The following is a 17,988-nucleotide window of genomic DNA, read 5'->3' as shown; positions in this document are numbered from 1 at the left end:
GAGGCAGTGATAAGTGAACCGCGATATAGCAAGGGACTGCTGTATATACTTATGCCTTGAGGTAGACATTAAGCAAACTACTTAACCTTTTTTGAAATTTAATTTTATATCTTGTAAATGGGAATAGTGTTACATACTCTTAAAATTGTTTATGGATTAAATAAAATTATTCTATCTCTAAAATGAAATGCAAATCATAGGGACTGAATGCATGGTAGTTATTATTGTAATCACATTATTATTTCTGTCATGTACTAAAGAGAGAAAAAATGACAGTGGGAAGCTGAAAAAACAGAAACAGTGTCTTTTGGAAATCTAATGGAAAGATTCATGAAGTAAGAGTAAAAACCCTTTAAAGTGTATATCAGAAAAAAATAAGGATGGGCACTGAGATATGACCACTATATTTGGCTATAAGGTGATTCTAGAAAACTACTTTGCCAAATGGCAGAAATCAAAAATGTAGAAAGGAGAGAATTTGAGTTTTTAGAAAAGGCAGGGGCAATTTAAGTGAAGACTTTTTCAAGTGTAAGGCTTATATGTGTTAGCAAAGGGGAAAACATACTTTTTAAAGGACATTGATGATATTAAAGATGATGTGTCTAGACTTAGTAAAGATGATTTAGTTAATGTGGAAAATATCACTGACAAAAGAACCAGAAGCCCTTCACTTGGGGCTAAACTGGACTAGTTTCCTGAGAGGGAGACAATCTTCAGCATTGAGAGTTGAAGATGGCCACACGGAGGAGAGCACTAATATGAGAAGGATAGCTGGGTTCCATGTAAGTGTGTGAAGGCAAGAGCTTTTAGAGAAGATCAGGATCACTAACCATAAAGTAGGTGGTAAGAAAAGAACACTTTATGACTGTGAAAGATTTGAAGGCCTGAGTACAATGGATAAAACTCAGAATTGAGACATTGTTAAATTGTAGTGAGAGAAGTGGCAGGTAAGGAAGAGAGCAGATTTGGCACCCCAAATTCTCAGCATAATAATGTGCAAATTCCTTTGTGAATGAGGTCAGCAGAAACCAATAAGAGCCTAAGAAGCCATGAGATGACATTACTACATCAATCAGCCACATAGGTGTTGAAATTGTCTGGAAGGAGGGACAGAACACTCTGTAATTATTCAGATAAAATTAGTCCATAGGAAAGGTACAATTAATTAAGAAATCACATGAGAGAGCATAAAGCATGGTTTTAGGCAAGTAGAAGGTAATTATTAAGTGTAAGTTTAAGTGTATGCTGAATTAGAGGGGAAAAATAGAATCACTTATAGATGTGAACTTCAGATCACATGGAATTGAAAAAAGTTTTTGACTGAATGTTTTTTTTTTCCCTTTATTTTTATTGTTGACACTACTACAGATGTCCCTCATATCCCCCTCCTTTGCCCACCTTCACCCAGCCCCACCCTCCCTCCCGTTGGCCACCACCACACTGTTGTCTGTGCCTATGGGCTATGCATATATGTTCTTTGGCTAATCCCTTTATCTTCTTCCATCTAGTTTCCTCTCCCTGCTTCCTTATGACAGCTGTCAGTCTGTTCTGTGTATCCATGTCTCTGTTTCTATTTTGTCAGTTTATTTTATTAGAGTCCACATATAAGTGAGATTGTATGATATTTGTCTTTCTCTGACCAACTAAATGGTTTTTCATTATTTACATGAAGGTAGGAGAAGCAGACTGAACCTGATCCCTTCTATCTACTAATAGTCAAAGACTATATCCTGTCCATAGGTTGGGTTCCCTACTATCTCCTGTTAATGTCAGGTATCAATACATGGCAAATGCTGATTCTAGTATAAATGAATTAATACATGTATGGATCAATGTCCTATCTGTGGATGCATTCAAGCACAGACTGGCCAACAGCAGAAGGAATTTAAATATAAGAGGGAGGAAAGAACAATGTAGGCCCTAAATCACTTGAGCTGTGGACTCTAAAATTTTGAGATACTCTTAATCTAACCATTAAAAGATCATGCCCAGACCAATAGTACATTATACCTGAGACAAAGACCCCAGATATTAAAAACCATATCCAATTCTTTAGCTGACTCCAAAACTCACCTAAGAAAGCAAGAATTTCTCATCTTAAACTAAAGGTTTTACTAGAAGAAGATTTGCTTCCTCAGAATACATCTTTTTTCAACTTAGGATTATTTTTTAGAGCCTTCCATTAGAGAACATTAGAAAGTGATGCTGAAAAGAAACAAACCTAGGATTCTATTTACATTAAAAGTATTTTCTTGAAACATGCCTTAAAGAATACATACTTCTTTTGAAAGGTACAGAAAACTCATGTATAAAAACACTAATGATACTCTTCTCAGCTTAAAGAGCATTCCATAAATAATATACTATTTTCAAGAGACCATAGCAATGCTGAATGTTCATGGCAATGTATCAGAACCAGGCAGTTAGTGAAAATTTCCAGGTAAGGTTAAATTTGCCACATCAATCTATTTAATGGAAAAACAAATCAATGGCACTATTTAAGTTTTTAATAAAATGAGTTAACATGAATATTCTTCTACAATATTTTCTCTGTCAGCTCCTACTTTCTATGGTCTCTTTGACACTTTTATGCCTAGCCATAAAAAATGTTATATTAATATAATAAAAATGGGATTGAAATTAAAATAGGAATAACTAACATTTGTATTATACTTTAGAGCTATCTAGTTATACTATCACATCTCACTTGTTAACTGTCTTATGAGTCAGTATTATTATTATTTTCATTTTCATTTTAGAAAATGGAGACTCACCAAGTTTAGAGTTGCTGGGGTTACATAGTAAGTAAAGAAACTGAGACTATGAACTTTTCTGGCCATAATCCCATGTTATTTCTTCTGTTTCCCCTGTAGCTGTTCACAATTATGCCCCTAAATTGGATAACTTTAGTCCTTTCTTTGAACTGCCCAGACAGAAAAACAATTTCTCCTTATCTGAGCTATAAACTGTCACCAGAAGAGGAAGTTAGAAGATAAGTTCTTGATTCTCTGGTAATGTGGTAACCTTTTGCTTTGGGGTTATTTGACGTATACAGAGTGCTAGGCAGGTATTTGATTCCTTTAAGTATTAGGAGGATCACGATGAAGCATCAGATATTCATTTGTAAATCCTATGTATTTTCCATTTGCAGGATATAGAGCTTGACAGTTCTGTTCTTTCGGGAGAACCATGAATAGTGAAGTGAGTACAGGTTCAGGAAATGGAGAGAACACTTCCTCCATTTACTGGCTGCGTGGTTTTAAAAAATCATTCAATCACTGAACCCCAACTACCCATTTGTATAATGGATGACAGAATTTTCTTGAATTAAATATTTTCTTCCTCTTGGATTCCAGGTGATATATGTAAAGGTTCTATTATAAGGACTTCCTAGAATGCTCAGCAGAGCATAGTAGTCACTGCTATTTATGCTATAGGTCTTGGAAATCACCCTGTCCCTGCTATATTGGTTTTCAAAGGCCCAGCCCTAACAATGAGTATGTGTTAGCATTAGAGACAGTATTAGATAGGTTCCAAGAATGCTGCATGCATTTCCCCAGTCATTTACCTAATTAATGCCTGTTCCTCCCACCACAATAGTAGTGACAGATCAAGGGCCACATTAAGAAACTGTTCTGTTTTATAATCCTTACATGTATTGGAGTAAGTGCTTTTATGTGATTGGGTAATTCCTATTACTGTCAGAGCATCCCCCAGAAATTTCAGAACTAGGCTCCTTGTTGCAGTAAGTGCCTTTTTCCATGGCTGATGACTCCAATAATCAGAAAAATTTTCTGATGTACTGAAATCAAATGAATACAACTTAGAACTACCTGAACCAAAAAGTAAATAATTCTTTGTGTGCTTTGTTTGCAGCACTGTGGTGCCATAAGGCAGAAAGCAAAGAAATGAAGCTTGTGATAAATTTATTGTGCTGGGTCTTTTCCATTCACAAGGTTACCTGTGATAATCAGCTATGCCTGAGAGACACTAGGAGTCCTCAGAGCACAGGGCACAAGCACCACAATGCATAATAAAAAGAAGATCCTAGCAACAGCATCAAAGTGTATGTGTTTTTGGTTTCCTTTCAAAAACATTTTACTACCGTTTTTTCTAAAGATGAAAGCTAATATGTCAGCTGTATTCAAAAAAATATATTAATGGGATTAACCAGACACCCTGAATTTGAGAATATTATTTTTGCTGACTTTTTAAAAAATAATAGCTTTTATATATCAAAACAACAATGTGATCAAGTCTAAGGTGGACCCAGAGCTACTCATCTGCAGCTTATTCATTGTGGGAAGGAGATATTTAGTAGATCAGAGTCTGGTCTCTGGAGTCAGGTTGTCTGGACTCAGACCCCAGCTCTGCACTTTATTGGCTGTGTAACCATAGGCAAGTCACAGCCCTCCCTCAGTCTCAGTTTCTACATGTGCAAAATGAGGTTCATTATAAAGCTGTTGTCTGAATTCAATGACTTATTGTACGTAAATAGTTTAACATAGAAATAGGTACATCACAGGGGTCCAATTAACAAATGTCAACTGTGACTATTTGTCATCTCTTTGCTCAAAGGATATCTATTGGATTCCATTTATTAACAAAATTCAAACAACAACAACAAAATAAGACAATAAGACAGCTCTGGACGTCAGGGAGCTCACCCTCATGTGCAAGACACAGAGATGAATATGGTTATAGCCTAAATTCTCTAAGAGAAGATGGCATGGCCAGGTTACTGAGGCATGTTGAGTAAGGGAAAGCTGTCAGGCCAGGGTGGCAGGGGCAGCTTGCAACCATCCAATATTTTCTTAGTGTGAAGAGAGGCAGGGAAATAGCTGTGGCAGGGTTTGGCAACTTTTTCTGTAAAGGGCCAGATAGAGCATATTTTCAGCTTTGTGCGTAATTTGATGTTTCTGCTGCAACTACTTAACTTTGTCATAGTGAGAAAAGGTTATAGACCATACATAAATGAATGGATGTGGCTTTATTGTAATAAAGTTTTATTTACAATAACAGGCCTTTATTACTCAGGGTTCTCTAAGGAAATAGCACCAATATAGCATGCTGTGTATGTGTGTATGTATATGTGTGTATGTAAAAAGATTTATTTTAGGAATTGGCTCACACCAATTATGGAGTTTAGCAAGTTCAAAATCTGCAGGGTGAACCAGTAGGCTGGAGATCCAGGAAGAAGCTGAATCTACAGTTCAAGTCTGAGCTTGTTTTATTCAGGAAAAAAAAAAAAAATTGTAGAGGGAAATCTGCATTACTCGAAGTCCACTTATTTAAATGAAACTCTCATCCAAAAGTATTCTCCAGGTTGACAAATAAAAGTAAACCTTACTAGGCTTCAGCCACATTTAGCCCACTATAGCCTGCCTACCGCAGTACTAGAGGGAGAATCTTTTCTGCTCAGACTAATGTGGATGGAGATCTGTTTTCCAAAAGCAATGGTACTCTGTTCTCAGGTTGCTATTAATTAGTCATTGAGTGCTCTATCCAACCCCCTGGCTGAAGAAGCAGAATGGGATGACAAGAAGGATCTGATATTTGGTTTAGTTATCTGCAGACAACCTCTTCTTCCCATCACTGAGAACTGGAGGGCCAGTTGGCCCGAGCTTCATATTCAGATAGGAGACAATGGGGAGAAGGAAGAAACCAGAACAGAACACTGCTTTCTCCTCCAGCAAATGGGACTATGGGAAGAGGAGGGAGTTTAGCAGAAGGAAAAGATTATGTAGCCACTGTCCCAAATGGTGTTAGTGAGGCCCTTCTCTTGATTCCACCCTCACTTTGATTCAGAAATTTGTTCGGATTCATTCAGAAAGACCCCTGTCATGTGTGGTTGGAAGTCTGAGAAAAGGAGAATGTTGGTGGGTTAAGGAAAAAGAAGACTATGGAGGAAGCTGAGGCAGGGGAAACAAGGGAGAAGAGAGGAGGAGGTGGGACATAACACAGAAAATGAGGGAAAGGGGAGAAAAGCAATTTTTTTTTTCACTTTTTAAACTTAAAACTGACTCTATATCTCTTTCTTAGATTTTCTATTTCAAAGAAAAAGAAAAAAACAAGTCTTCTCTAGCTAAAGGCTGTGGTAGCACCTAATTTATTTAAATTGCAATGCATTTCAGGACTCTCATGAAAAGTTGTTTTTTGGTTGTTTTTTTTTTTTTAAGTACAGAGCTCAGGTTCATTATTTTAAAAATCAGTCCTCATAACAGTCTTCTTTGAAGTTATTGATTACTTGAGAATGCCTAAGGGTAGTTGTAGATGGCCCTGATTTAATAAAAGTCAGACAAATGGAGGTGTGTATGTATCAAAACCCTTTTATGAGAGCTTTATAAGAACTATAATAATAGGTTGAAGAAAACATGTTGGTACAGGGTAACTTGCTGTAGGTTGGACTTGTACTGAAAGTTGCATGAATGTGGAATTATTGCAAAGTAAAGCACATTTTAAATACCATAGAGAAGTTTATGCTGCTTAGCCCTCTTACAGTAACAAAGCTATGGGAATTGGAATTCCTGATAGTTGTTTTAAGGAGATATTATGAGAAGTGATAAGAAGAAAAATAATATGTCCTGTGTTTTTACAAACAATGATGATTTATATCACTGCCCTTTCATTCATTTTTGACAAATTTATTGAAGAAATTAAGAAAAACCTGAAGTAAATTTGAAGTTAAATTATAACTTCTCTTTCGACTCATTGTCAAAGTATTTTAATTTCTTTTGTACTGCTTTTCCTTCTGTTTATTTCCTGCCCATATACATGATACACATATTTTTTGTACAAAATGTACAATGGGTTATTTGCATGAAGTTTTTTGTGAAATAATGTGAGCTATAAAAAACATAGCATAAATAATATTTATGCATGAAACATGAAGAAATGAGCAGCTGTCTATCCACAAGAACCAACCCTGGTGAATATCTGTGGCACTGGTTTGGCTCAGTGGATTGAGCGTCGGCCTGCGAGCTAAGTGTCGCTGGTTCGATCTTCCAGTCAGGGCACATCAGAGAAGGAAAACTCTGACTCCAAAAAACCTCCGCTGCCTTGCGGCATACCTCTTCAGGGGAAAGGCTAAGGGAGTAAACCCCGACAGAAAATCCGGAGCCGGAGTCCCTAAGGCGGCTTGACGTTGTAGTCAACACCGGCAACTCCTGCGGCGCGCCTGAAACCAAGCTGTATTGACTCCGTCTTTCCCTTGGACCCTTCAGCTGCGAAGAGAGGGGGCGTCTGCTGCATGGGCAACAGCAGACCCTCCATATCACCCTGCCCAGGCTCTGTAGCTTCAGCTTCACTTCAACATGGGAGGAGACAGATACCGTGTCACTCCTGAGTCGGATTGCACAGCCATTCTCGGCGGTGCAGATAGACTCTTAAGAAGCTACACCATCGTCACTCGAGACGGACGGCTGCCGACGATCCAAAACCTCACTATGTTTACTCTTTCTGAGGAATTTTCTTTAAATTATCTATGAATTTTGTTGTCTGAGTATTCCCTCCTGGTAGCATCTTGTCCCTCTATGATAGACTCAGTAGCTTCACTTAATATCATTACAGATATTAAGTGTTATCTTCTACTTCCTGCCTTGTTTCTGTCTCCTTCAAATATTTTTTTCCTTTTCTTTTTTCCCACTGTTTGATCTATATCTTTTAGGTCCTAAGTCTTTGTCAATGTTTTCTGATTCTTTTCTGTGTGTTCATACTCAACCATAAGGTGACACAATTCTTACTGGGTTTACCTTAGAGTGGAGAGCTGGAGGGAGACTCCTGCTGTTGGTATTCATATGTCTTAGACAAATTTTCCCCTGGAGGGAACCTCTTATCTCTTGCCTAGGGGTTGTAGAACAAACTGCTATATTTCTCAGAGGCAAGTTAGATTTCACAGTTCAATTTTCTGATTTTTAGTATTTCATTTCACCCTTAACTTTTTATGATATTCTAGTTTCTCAACCTCCACACTATTGATGCTTGGGATCAGATAGTGCTTTGTTGTTTGGATCATTCTGTGAATTGTAGGATGTTAGCAGCATCCCTGACCTCTACCCACTGGATGTCAATAACACTCTCCCCTCCCCCCATTTTGGGATAAACAAAAATATCCTTTGGGAGGTAAATTAAACCTGATTGAGAACACACAAGAAAGCCCTCTTATTCAAACTCTTCATAAAATAAATATATTTTTTATTCTGGTGTGTGTATGTGTTTGTGTGTAAGATTTGGAAGGGAGTGCAATTATCATGCATGCAAGAGTGGATCAGGGATCTAATGCTATATAAGCTTCCGATCAATTTTTACATTTTTATTCCCATTGACTCTTTAGTGATATATTCTGCCTATAATGTTAGAAACTTTCCTGGACTTTGGAACAGGAATCAACCTTCTTATTGGCTTCTCTCTTACAAACTCTCACTCTCCTTTCACTTGCAAAATTAGTAAAAAATTCTCTATTTGCTTGTAGCTTCCAAAATTTCCTTGATATGTCTTAACTATAGTTATTTCCTCTTCTGTGTTTACCTTTGTCTTTGAAAGGTGAGAGGATTTTTGTCCTTGCAACTCCTTTAATGTAATTGTTATAACTTTGTAGAAAAAATTATAAATGTGTGTTCTCTGCCATGCTTTTGCATTAATTTTTAATATTAAATTCAAACCTTAAAATAATTTCTGTGTCTATGGTAGGACACATTGGGCCATTCCCATGGAATCTGGATGGTACATTATTTTTTCTAGGACTTTATTACTCACCTGGAACAGCAATCCATAGTATGTGCATGAGCAGGGGTGCTAGAGACAAAATGTTTGTGTCTTTTCCAAATTCATATGTTGAAGCCTAACCCCTTTTGTAATAGGATTTGGAGGTTAGATCTGTGTGGGTGATTAGGTCATGAGGGAAGAGGCATTATGAATGAGATTAGTGCCCTTACATAAGAGCTCCTGAGGGCTTATGGACCCTTCACCATCTCAGGACACAGAAAGGAAGAACATGTATGAGCTAGGAAGTAGAGTCTTACCAGACACTGAATCTACCAGTACCTGGATCTTGGACTTTCCAGCATCCAGAACTCTGAGAAATACATTTCTGTTGTAATACATTTCTGTTGTTTGTAAGTCACTCAGTCTATGGTATCCTGTTAGAGCAGCCAATGTGGACTAAGACAAAGAATACAGCTTATAACAATGGGTGAGACAATAACTTACTTGTACATTTTCAGAATAACCAGCATATGGTCAAGGTGATCATTCATGCTCAATACATTTGTTTGATTGATTCATTTGTTCATCCCAATTTATCTGTGAAGTGGACCAGACAAATATTAGAGCTCATAGAAAGTGAGGCATAGAGAATGTTAAGAGACTTGTTTAAAATGACAAGGCTAGTTTGGAGCAGATGTAAGACTGGAAGCCTAATTTACTTCTTTTCCAGTTCTCCGCAGAATTAACATGACACAAGGAAGCTCTCAAGCAAAGATGAAATAAGAAGACAGTGTATTGGTTTTAGAAATATGATGAATGTAGTGCTATCATGGGATTGTGCACAGGACACTCTTAAGGCTTATACAGTAGAAGTAGCCTGTGGCTTCCTAGGTGATGATGAGCCCTGTGAAGAGATAACAATAACAGGTAATACTTATGGGGTATTTTACTTAGTATCTGGCTCTATTATAAGTTATTTCTATCATGTATCTCACTGAATCCTCACAATCACTTCCCAGGGTAGGGCTTTGAGTTGGAAGAAAGAAGTTGAAAGTAAAATCTCTATTGTAAAGGAATACATTCTTCTGAAGGTATTGGACTCATCCTTTCATGAGAGAAAAATTATACTTAAGTGTTTAAGAATAAGAGACTCTCAAAGTCCCATGCTCTTTCCATTGGGTGGTAAGCATGATGCTACTAATACTAAATCATATTATAGAAATCAACTTAATGCATTTTACTTATTAGTTTAAGATTCAGCTAGTTGACATTAAATCAACAAATTTTTTTTACCTGTATCAGATAGCTTTTACTGCATGGCACAGCAATTCAAAACTTGATTGCTTAAAAAATATTCTGCTGTTTGGTAATTTAGCCTCAGCCAAACTGGGCAGTTCTGATCTGGCTGTGTTCAGCTGATTTCTCTCATGTGGCTGAAGTCATCAGGCAGATATCTGAGTACTAATTGGTCTAGAATGACTTTTGCTGGTGAGATGGACAGAATAATGCCTCCCACTGCCAAGATGTTCAAATTCTGGCCCCTGGAACTTGTGAATATATTACCTTATATAACAGAAGGGACTTGTAGCTATGATTAAGTTAAAGATCCAGAGATGGGAAAATTATTCTGGATTATCCAAGTGGGCCAATGATATAGTCACAAGTGTCCTTATAATATGGATACAGAGGGAGATGCTACTATGAAAGAGGAGAAGATGATATGATGACAGAATCAGACATTACAATGATGATCTTTGGGGATGGAAGAGAGGGCCATTAGCCAAGGAATAAAGGCAGATACTATAAGCAGAAAAATATATAAAAATAGATTCCTCCTCAAGTTTCAAGAAGGAACCAACCAGACTTTCAGCCAAGATACAAGCATAGACAGATACGTTGCATCTCCCTCCACAACTAAGAAGGAATACAACTACCTCAAAACTAGAAACACCAGAAGTTCCAGAAAATCAAACTGCATGGAAGTCCAGCAAACAAAGATATAAAGAAGAAATACTCATCCAGACAGGTAGGAGGAACAGAGTCAGGTTGGAGAGGGTGTGGTGTGGTGGTGGCAGCAGCAGTGGCAGCAGCAGCAGGCTGGCAGAAAGTACAGTCACACATTTTAAAAAGTTAGGAGTGACACCTGGACAGCGTTCCCAGCTCCTCACCAGACATCACAACTCACAATCTCAGCACCAGGGAAAATCAAGCCTCATTGCTTCTGACTGTGCAGACCAGAGGGCATTGGGGCAGAGGAAGAAACTGATGGTCTCTCAGCAGAGTCCACTTGTTTAAAAGGCCCCGACAGTGCTAGAATGTCCACAGACCCACCCACTCTGGGAATGATGGCCATAACAGCAGATATAGGGGTGCCAGTCCAGTGCGGAGGTGGGAGAAATGCCTGGAAAAGGGGCGAGTGCTGGGCAGGTGGCACTGTTCCCTCTCGGACCCCTCCCTCACATACAGTGTCACAACGTGGTGAAACAGGTCGCCCTGTACTGATGAATTCCTAAGGCTCTGCCCCTTACAACATAACAGGAGCAACAGCTCTACCTGGGATGCAGAGGCAAACAAACATAGAAGCCTGTCAGAATGAGGAGACAGAGAAGAGTGGCCCAAAAAGGGGAAACGGATCAAGGTTCCAGTGGGAGAACTAAGCGACAAGGAGATAGCCAACATAACAGATAAGGGGATAGACAACCTAACAGATGCAGAATTCCAAGCACTGGTGATAAAGAGGCTAGCAGGCTTGACAGATATGCTTGAGTAAGGCAAACGCATAAGAGAAGAAGTGAAGGTTATGCTAAGTGAAATGAAGGAAAATCCACGCAAAACCAATGATGAAGGGAAGGAAACCGGGGTTCAAATCAATGATTTGGAACATAAGAAAAAAAAAAAAAACAGTCAACCAGTGCAGAATGAGAAAGCAATAATTGAAGGAAATGAGGAAAACTTCCCAAATTTTCCAAAGGACATGGACATACAGGTCTGGGAAGCATGAAGGGTCCCGGTGAGCTGGACGCAGAGGGGACCACAGCAGGACGCATCATGATTGAGATGCCAAAGGTTAAAGGTAAAGAGAGAGTCCTGGGGACAGCAAGAGAGAGGCAGAGAGTTGCCTACAGGGGGTGCCTATAGGACTATCAGCTGATTTCTCAGGGGACACTTTGCAGGCATGAAGGGAATGCAAGCAGTATTCAATGTGATGAAAGGCAACATGAAACCAGGATGACTCTATCCAGCAAGGCTATCATTTGGAATGGAAGGGCAGATAAAGTGCTTCCCAGATAAGGTAAAGCTAAAGGAGTTCATCATCACCAAGTCATTATTATATGAAATGTCCAAGGGACTTAGTTAAGAAAAAGAAGATCAAAACTATGAACACTAAAATGACAACAAACTCACACGTATCAACAACTGAATCTAAAAAATAAAAACAAAATCCAACTAAGCAAACCAGAATAGGAACAGAATCATAGGTATGGGGATCATTTGGAAGGTTATCAGCTGGGAGGGGAGAGGGGGAAAATGGGGATATGGTGCAGGGACTAAGAAGCATAATTGGTTGCTACAAAATAGACAGGGGGATGTTAAGAATAATATAGGAAAGGGTGAAGCCAAAGAACTTATATGCATGACCCATGACATGAACTAAGTGGGGTGGGATTACTGGAGGGAAGGTGGGTACTAGGCAGAGGGGAGCAAAGGGGAAAAAAATTGGAACTACTGTAACAACATAATCAATAAAATACATTAAATAAAAAAAAGAAGGAGCCGGACCTACTGACAGCTTGATTTTATCTTAATGAATCTGATTTTAGATTTCTGACCTTCAGAATTGTTAAGAGAATGATTTTATATAGTTCTAAGCCACTAAATTTTTGGGAATTTGTTACAGCAGTGAAAGGAAACTAATACAGCTGAGACAGCTGAAATGACCATGGCCTCTCTGCAAGTATCCTTCCTCCTTCCCTTTCTCCTTCCCTCCCTACCTCCCTTCTCCCATTCCTTCAGTATTCTCATAAAATCTAGAAACAAATACAGTAAGAGTATTTTTTATTATTTATATTTATTTATAAACATTCTGACTTATTTTTATGGAGCATGTTAAATGTGAAGTTTTATTCAGTTAAAATCAGAGGTATAGTTCATTAAGGCAATGAATCATAGATACATATGCAAAGATTGATGAAAATATGATGAATATGCCATGTACCTTAATGCAATATCAAAAATACATTTGTAAACATTTATTTGCATACTCATCTGTTTATAGACACTATAGACACCATGTTTGATGCCCAAGATATGTCATGCCTCCATGCTCCTTAGTGTGAGATGCCCTGTCCCCCTTAATGGGTTTTCTGCATCCTAATCATCCTTCAGGACTCAGATCAAACATTAATTTCTTTATGAAACACTTCCTTATCACTCACTCTCTGTGACTACAGTGTCATCATCCTCCCCCTTATTCCCTTGACCTTTTAAATTTCATCAAGTAAAAACTGAAACAAATTATATTTAAAGATTAATAGCTCCTGATACATACATTAACAAAAGTTGAATTCAGTATCACAAGTGCTAATATCTCAGGGAAGGTAGAAACAAGTCTAATTGGGGATAAATAAACAGAAAATCTATTCCTGTGAGAGTTAAATTGTTCACTCCAGGCAGATAAGCTACTCTCAGATAATGGAGAATTACAGAAGTTAAATAATATGCTTGAGAGAAGCACTCAATCAACCATATCTGCTGATTAAAAATAAACTTGGAGATGTCATCACTATATATTTATTTTTTATCTAGGATATTTTATATTCCATTTAAATTAATTTTCTAAAGCTTACATTTTCTGTGAAGTTTTTATCTACTAAAATGCATCTCTGTTCAATGTTCACAATTATCTGTACTTTATCCATCTTTTTCTTTTTATTCTTAAGCATTTGGGGGCAGAGATATACTTTATCTCTATGATATATTCACAAAGGGCAGCGTACATCCACAAAGCTTCATGTATAATCATAATAACAATAATCTGTATTACAGATGACAGAAAAAGAATTACCATTCCTGAACTCAGCATTTCAAATGAGAGTAAATAAAGCTCCATGCATTTCATTAAAGTGTTTCTTTCAAATCTGGTTTGTGGAACATAGATAGCAATCTGCCTATTTCTGCAAAGATTTTTTTCATTAAAAAATATGTCTAACCATTTTATTATTTATTTATTTATTTATTTTTAAATTTTTTATTTTTGGTTTTTCAATTACAGTTGTCCCATTCCCCCCCATTTCTCTCCCTGACCCAGCCCACCCCTTCTCCCGTAATCATATCCCTCCCCATTGTCCGTGTCCATAAGTCATTTATACACGTTCTTTGACTAAATCCTTCCCTTACTTATCCCCCTTCTCTCCCTCCCCTCCCCCCCCATTGACTGCTATTCTGCTCTTTGTTCTATTTAGTTCTTTTGTTTGTGTTGTTCTTTAGTTTCCTGTATTAGGTGATATCATATGGTATTTTTCTTTCTTTGCCTGGCTTATTTCACTAAGCATAATTCTCTCTAGTTCCATCCATGTTGTTGCAAATGGTAGGAGTTAGTTCTTTCTTTCTGCTACATAGTATTCCATTGTGTAAATGTACCACAGTTTTTTGATCCACTCATCTACAGATGGGCACTTAGATTGTTTCCAGCACTTAGCTATTGTAAACAGTGCTGCAATGAACATAGGGGTGCATAAGTTCTTTTGAATTGGTGTTTCAAGATTCTTCTGGTATAATCCTAGTAGTGGAATCACTGGTTCAAAAGGCAGTTCCATTTTTAATTTTTTGAGGTAATTCCATACTGTTTTCCATAGTGGCTGCACCAGTCTGCATTCCCACCAACAGTGCAGTAGGGTGCCCGTTTCTCCACATCCTCGCCAGCACTTGTTGTTTGTTTATTTTTTGATGATGGCCATTCTGACTGGTGTAAGATGGTATCTCATTGTGGTTTTTATTTGCATCTCCCTGATGGCTAATGATGTTGAGCATTTTTTTCATATGTCTATACTATGTTCTTGGATGGGAAGAATCAACATCATCAAAATGGCCATACTACCCAAAGCAATTTACAGATTCAATGCAATCCCTATTAAAATACCAATGACATATTTCACAGACCTAGAACAAATACTCCAAAAATTCATATGGAACCAAAAAAGACCCCAAAAAGCCAAAGCAATCTTGAGACAGAAGAACAGAGCAGGAGGAATCACAACACCAGATATCAAACAATACTACAAAGCCATTGTGATCAAAACAGTCTGGTACTGGCATAAGAACAGACATATAGATCAGTGGAACAGAATAGAGAGTCCAGAAATAAACCCAGGCCTCTATGGTCAACTAATATTTGCTAAAGGAGGAAGGAACATAAAATGGAGTGAGAAGAGCCTCTTTAACAAATGGTGCTGGGAGAACTGGATAGCAACTCGCAAAAAAATGAAACTAGACCACCAACTTACACCACACATGAGAATAAACTCAAGATGGATCAAAGACTTAAATGTAAGCCGTGACACCATAAAAGTCCTAGAGGAAAACATAGGCAAGAAAATTTCAGATATCTCACGTAACAATATCTTCACGGATACATCTCCTAAGGCAAGAGAAATAAAGAAAAAAATAAACAAATGGGATTACATCAAACTAAAGAGTTTCTGCTCAGCAAAAGAAAACATCAGCAAGATGAAAAGGAAACCAACCATATGGGAAAACATATTTGCCAATGACATCACAGACAGGGGACTGATTTCCAAAATATATAAAGAGCTTATATGACTTAACATCAAGAAAACAAACAACCCAATTAAAAAATGGGCAAAGGACCTGAACAAACACTTCTCTGAAGAGGACATACAGAAGGTCCATAGACACATGTCTAACCATTTTAACTACATATTCACACAAACTTAGTTATGCATTTAGTAAATAAAGTCAGATGTTTCATAAAAACATTGAATTAGTTTTAGGTACATCAGTTTGATGGAATATTACATATCCATTAAAATGATGACTGTGCAGACTATACAGATACATAGAAAACTATAGACTGTGGGAAAAATAATACACAGTATGATCATAAAATCATCTCTTTTGTATACATTGTTTGTTCTACATAAAGCTTGGAAGGGGCCACCCATAAATAGCTGTTTTCTTAGGAAGCTATTATTTACATTTTTTAATTTGCTTTTCAAACAAGAGTATTTAAATAGTAAATGGTATTTACTGTAAACATGCTGGTCATAGAGGTTCTTATAATTTGTTATGTCAATAGAAATAAAATAGAAGTTTAAAAACATTTTTTCACCTGTAAAATGAGAACATTGGTTAAAATCATCACTGGGATTCCTTTGATTATTGAACATTAGTCATTCATGACAATATTACCAGGAAGCAGGGGTGGTAGTGGTGGGAGTTTGCTTTATTTTCATGACAGCAAGAGGAAATTACAAACATTGTCTTTGGAGTGAGATTGCTTATTTTAAATCATCCTTCCACCACTGAATATCTGATCTGGGACTAGTAGTTTATCTTTTATAAGTCTTGGTTTTCTCACATGTAAAGTAGAGGTAATAAAAATTACCTTATAATATTGTTGTGAGGATTAAATTATGAAAAACATATCAAATGAGTGCTTTGCATAAAGCCTGGTACATAATAAGCTTTCAGTAAAAGGTAGTTATATACACGTATCACAAGGCTACTACCAATTTCCCAATTTATATTTCCCAAAGGAAAACCCAAAGGAAAACATACCTTTAGGAATAATACTCTGCAACATGTAGGCCATTTTGATGAAATATTAACTAACAGGGAGTTTCTTTTATTTCTTTAAAAGAGATTGTTTCATATATTCAAACTTTATTCATACCGAAAGCAGATTTTTGCATCATGCTTGTTGTAGATGACCTTTCTGTCAATAGCGCTTAGTAATAGAGTTGCAGGCATTCTGAGAACTCACTGAACATTTTGTAAATTGATTTATTTTGGTAAAGGCACTAGAATTTGGAACTAAAAGTCTTTAGACTAGATAAGATGTCATTCACGGTGCATTTAATATTTAAATATTTGAATGGATCATTTGTGAATTTTGTCATTCTATTTTCCACCCCTCTTTCTACAGAGCACATGTAAACTATGGCGCCTATATTTTGAGTATGTCTTGTATCCCCATTCTTACTGTGTGGTTTAGTATGAAGGTACAGTAAAGGAAAACAAACAGATAATAAAAAGACTAATTAAAATAGCAAATTTCTACATAATTACATGTCATACATATCCTTCTTAGATTCATGTCAATGGGCTTAGAAAAGTCTCCCAACTTGCTAAAAGAATACAATTAAGGGCCTTCTGAAACCATATAAGAGAAAATACTTTTTTTCTTTCATTTTACTATAAGGGCATGCAGCTCTTTCTCTTATAGGGAGCAATTTAACCATCCTTACCTCAGCAAGGCCCAGTTAGAGACCAGGCAAGCATTCTGAAAGAGAAGTTCTACCTCTCCAGAACTGGCATTCTCAGATATATGAGGTTGATTTAAAAGGCTATAAAAATTGAATTGGAATAAATGACTTTGCTTATTAAGTAATGAAGGCTTTTTCTAGGGAGAATATAGGTCCAAACCAGTGAATGTTACAAATGTATTCTAGCTTTTTTACAGGCAAATTTAAGAACAAATAAATGCTGTTCTACAGATTTTCTAACTTGTCCCCTAAATTATGCTCTCTTCTTAACTCCCTCAATTCACTGTAGCAATCTGTTTCCAGCTCACAGCATGAATCCCTTGAGATTAAGGAATAAAGATTGATTATTCATCTTTGTTCACCTACTTTTTAGTTCTTAGGAAACTAACCATAAACTCTTGACTACTTCAAGAAGTAAGGAAGTCAAAAATTTAATTTGGTTCAAAATATGCTGATTTATCTCTTGTGGTTTAATAATGAAACACAGCCTTCAGAGGTTGGTGTCTATTAGGACTAAAAACTACCATGATTTGCAAGAAACCATCCTTTGGGTACTTTTTAATCCTCAGTTGAGGATATGTTTGTTGATTTTAGAGAGGCAACGAGATAGAATATGAGAGAGAGTAAGAGAGACAGACAGACAGACTTCAGTGTGAGAGAGAAATATCAATTGGTTGCGTCCCCTACACACCTGGACCAGAAATAGAACATGCAACTTTTTCAGCCTTTTGGTTTACAGGACAATGCTACAACCAACTTAGCCACCTGGCCAGGGCTCATC

The sequence above is a fragment of the Furipterus horrens genome, unplaced genomic scaffold (assembly GCF_987537825.1).
Source record: "Furipterus horrens unplaced genomic scaffold, mFurHor1.1.pri manual_scaffold_1, whole genome shotgun sequence".
NCBI lineage: Eukaryota > Metazoa > Chordata > Mammalia > Chiroptera > Furipteridae > Furipterus > Furipterus horrens.
This window is presented reverse-complemented; position numbering follows the sequence as displayed.